This window comes from Phaseolus vulgaris, chromosome 7, assembly GCF_051622355.1.
Source record: "Phaseolus vulgaris cultivar YP4 chromosome 7, ASM5162235v1, whole genome shotgun sequence".
Classification (NCBI taxonomy): domain Eukaryota; kingdom Viridiplantae; phylum Streptophyta; class Magnoliopsida; order Fabales; family Fabaceae; genus Phaseolus; species Phaseolus vulgaris.
Window position 1 is genome coordinate 55,181,296 of NC_143504.1, and position 4,116 is coordinate 55,185,411.

The following is a 4,116-nucleotide window of genomic DNA, read 5'->3' on the forward strand; positions in this document are numbered from 1 at the left end:
AAAAAATATATACAATAACATAATCCTTATAAAAGATAATTTAAAGTAAAATGTGTCAAGTAATGTTAGAATAAACATTAATCGCATAAAAAGATGATATAGAGTGGTTTTGCTTCCATTGTTTAAATGTAATTTTATATTATTTGGATGTAATTTTTTAAAGTAAATTATCTCTACGTAATTTTTTTTTAATAAAAATTATCATAGATCTTATGAAAACTAACATCTCAGTTAAACTAACATTCTCTTGAATGAATTTTCAAACATGCACAAATACTATATCATAATTATTGTATATTATATTATTATATTTACTTAATGAACCGGAGATCAAAGTCAACTCCATTAAATTGGAAATTTGGGTTTGTTGAAATCAACCACAAACTACGATTAAACAACTCTTGCTATCAGCATCTAATTGTCTCTTCATGATTTACTTTTTTTGATGGTATTTATATCTTTATGCGAGTGAAACATTCTCGCATACACTCTCCTCTTCACATAACAAAGTGAAATGTTAAAATGCACAACAATGTGAATAATGAAAAAAAAAAACCAATCACAAATAAATATATATATATATATATATTGAAAAAAATGAATGAATATAAATCTTCACGATTTAAAAATTCAAATGTACAGTCAAAGGGATCATAACCTAAACAAAAATTGTCAGGTAAGGAAGGAGTTAAAAAACCTAAAAAAATGAAGATCCACCAAAACCATAACCTAAACACAACATTTGCAGGAAACTGAGGCAAAAAAAATAAGGAAAACAATGTGTAAACCATATTGAGCTCAAGAAAACAATATTGAAACTCCAAAAAGATTAAAAAAAAAAAAAAAGAGTAAAAATTAAAGATGAAACTAGAAAGGGGTTAAAAAACCTAGAAAACTGAGATCCACCAAAATCATAACTTAAACATACCATTTTCGAAAAAAAAAGGTATGAGAAAAATGTAGTTAAAACCCTAATACAAAATTTGAAAGAAAAAAAAAAGAAAAACAATGTTGAAAACATGTTTAGCTTTGGAAAATAATTTCGAAACCACAAAAAAATCAAAAGTATAAAATAGAGATGAAAGCGGAAAGAAGTAAAAATAATAATGAGATCCACCAAAATCTTTTCCATACGCAAAACCAAAAATCCTAAAAACATCAGTTACGACTAAAACACCTTCAAACAGGAAAAATGAAAGATATTATTGCGAAAAGTTCCATAGAAAAAAGAGACGAAGCACACTTCCGATAAAAAAACGTAGCACAATAACCATTGTTCCTTTGACAAACAAAAATCTTTCATTGATGTGGTTGAAGATACGATGTAATCATATCTAGCAAACAACTTAACATAGGGGATAAATTCAAAACTAAAACAGGACAATTTCAAAAGATAAAGGAAAGTGGAAAGAGTGAAAAGCTAGGGAGTGAACGTGAGATATTGAACGAATCTTATCTTTTTGACATCTTTAATGTAATCTACATTCATTTTATATATAAACAAATTATTATTCTATTATAATATTTTATTTTATTTTAAAAAAATATTTTATTATAATATGCTATTTTATTCCAAAAAAAGTAGTTGCAGGATAGATGTATTTTTGAATAATATCATCAATTAATGCGATAGAGGGTATATTTTATGAAGTTCGTCTTGTCCAACCACTGAAGTTATGCATTATAAAGTAATGAGTATCCATTCTTAGTATGATGTTTACTTCCTTATAACGGGTACCAAGATTAGGCATTGTCAATATCTTATTGTTTATGTTATGCATGTTTAGCCGAGTTATATATATAAATATATATATATATATATATATATATATACATAAAAAAATCTTGTAAATGTCAAAGAGAGTGAAACTTAAGTAGAGCAAGAGTTCACTAAGAAATAAACAATTAAGTTACAATCTATGTAAGTTTTAGGTATCTTCAAGGAGATAAATGAACTTGTTCATAGTTAATTCCTTCATTGTTAATTATATCATGAACGTAAATTGAAGTTGCTAATAATTCCATCAAACTATATATCTTTTTTGTTTGTTATATTCTACTTCCTTCTTATTTTTTTAATATTTTTCTTATCGCTCGTGTGGTATCTATGTAATAGACGGTTTTGTTTGATGAGTTTGTGTGACATTCCAAAACATTTATGATATCTATTGTGAAAGTTTCACCACAATCATCTTTAATTAGTTCTTCTATTGTTGGATCCTCTTTCATTGTATCAAACATTTTATTTATATCAACTTCATTCAATATTTTTCTTGAAAATGTCAAACATAATCTTCATTACTACTTTTTTAATATATTTTTCTTATCGCTCATGTGGTATCTATGTAATAGACGGTTTTGTTTGATGAGTTTGTGTAACATTGCAAAACATTTATGATATCTATTGTGAAAGCTTCACCACAATCATTTTTAATTAGTTTTTCTATTGTTGAATCCCCTTTCATCGTATCAAACATTTTATTTATATCAACTTCATCCAATATTTTGCTTGAAAATGTAACATAATCATCATTACTACTTTTTTAATATATTTTTCTTATTGCTCGTGTGGTATCTATGTAATAGACGATTTTTTTTGATGAGTTTGTGTGACATTCCAAAACACTTATGATATCTATTGTGAAAGCTTCACCACAATCATCTTTAATTAATTCTTCTATTGTTGAATCACTTTTCATCGCATAAAACATTTTAATTATATCAACTTCATCTTGTAGTTTGCTTGAAAATGTCAAACATAATCGTCATTACTACTTTCTAAAATATGATAAAAAATAATAAAATTAACTAGTTTATGAAACATGTAATCCGAATTTTCAAAATTGAATGATAAAAAAATAATGTTTAGATTGTATGAACCTAAAGGGAAAAGATTACTTTTAAATTATTTGATTATAAAATATTAAAAATATTTTGAATTATACAATTTAAAATTAATGTTTTCACTTCTGAACTGTGTCATCTAAAAATATATGTTTTCACCTCCGATTTGTGAGTTGTGTCGTCTAAAGATATATTTAGAGGATTGCACTGCAGAAAATACAATTCAAAATTATTTTTTCATTTTCTCATTGCGATTGCAATTTGAAAATATATTTTAAATTGTATAATTTAATATTATTTGTTGACTTTTGAGTTGTAAAATCTAAAAATACATAATTCAAAATTAAATATTTTCTTCACGATGGTTGATCTTGAATTAACTTTTTTTTTTCTTTCATTTCCGTTGAATCCAAAAGTTTATTTTCTTCCATTTGATTGAATCTTTGATTAATCTGTATTAAAGTCCAAATAGTTTCTATCCAAATACATGTTGAATCTTTGATTAATCCTAAAGGTTGAAACCATTTGGTAACATTTGCTGCATCTACCATAACTACATCTACTAGCACTTGACAAGATTACCCTAAAAAAAAGCATAAAAATGACAAAAGACATAAATTGTAAAATGGATATTTCGAAAAACATGGGATTGTAGGAAGAAAATATGAAAATACAGAAAGTTTTTCCAACAATCATTTTTCTTCAAAATTAGGAAAGAAATCCATATAACATTGTCCTTCTCCAGGTAGATTGTTGTATTTATCACACAAAAAGTTATATCATGAAAAAGAACTGGTATTGCATCTTTAGATAAATACTTTTCTAAATATAACCTATTTGGAAAATAATTTGCTTTTTATTTTTGGCTTTTTTTTTCTATAATATTTAGCATTGGTGTCTAATGAGTGAAGATGAAAATAAAATATAGGACCTTCTATTAATGGTGAAAGACAAATAGTGGATGTAAAAGACAAAAGAAACAATTTTATGGAATGGTGAAATTCTTTATTATTTCTATTAATCTTTCTTTGATATTTACTTTATATCTAATTTATTTCTATTTTACCCATTTATTTTCATTTTACTTATTTCTCCTTTCTACCAAATTATTATTTATTCTAAAAGTAGAAGAACCAAACATGAGTTAAGTCTAGAACCTCACCTTATTAGCAATGGTTTATTTTTTTTATTTTTTTTGATAAGCACCTTATTAGCAATGGTAGTGTTAGATTGAACCAGAACACCAAACCTAAAGAACCTTCTTTGTTATGA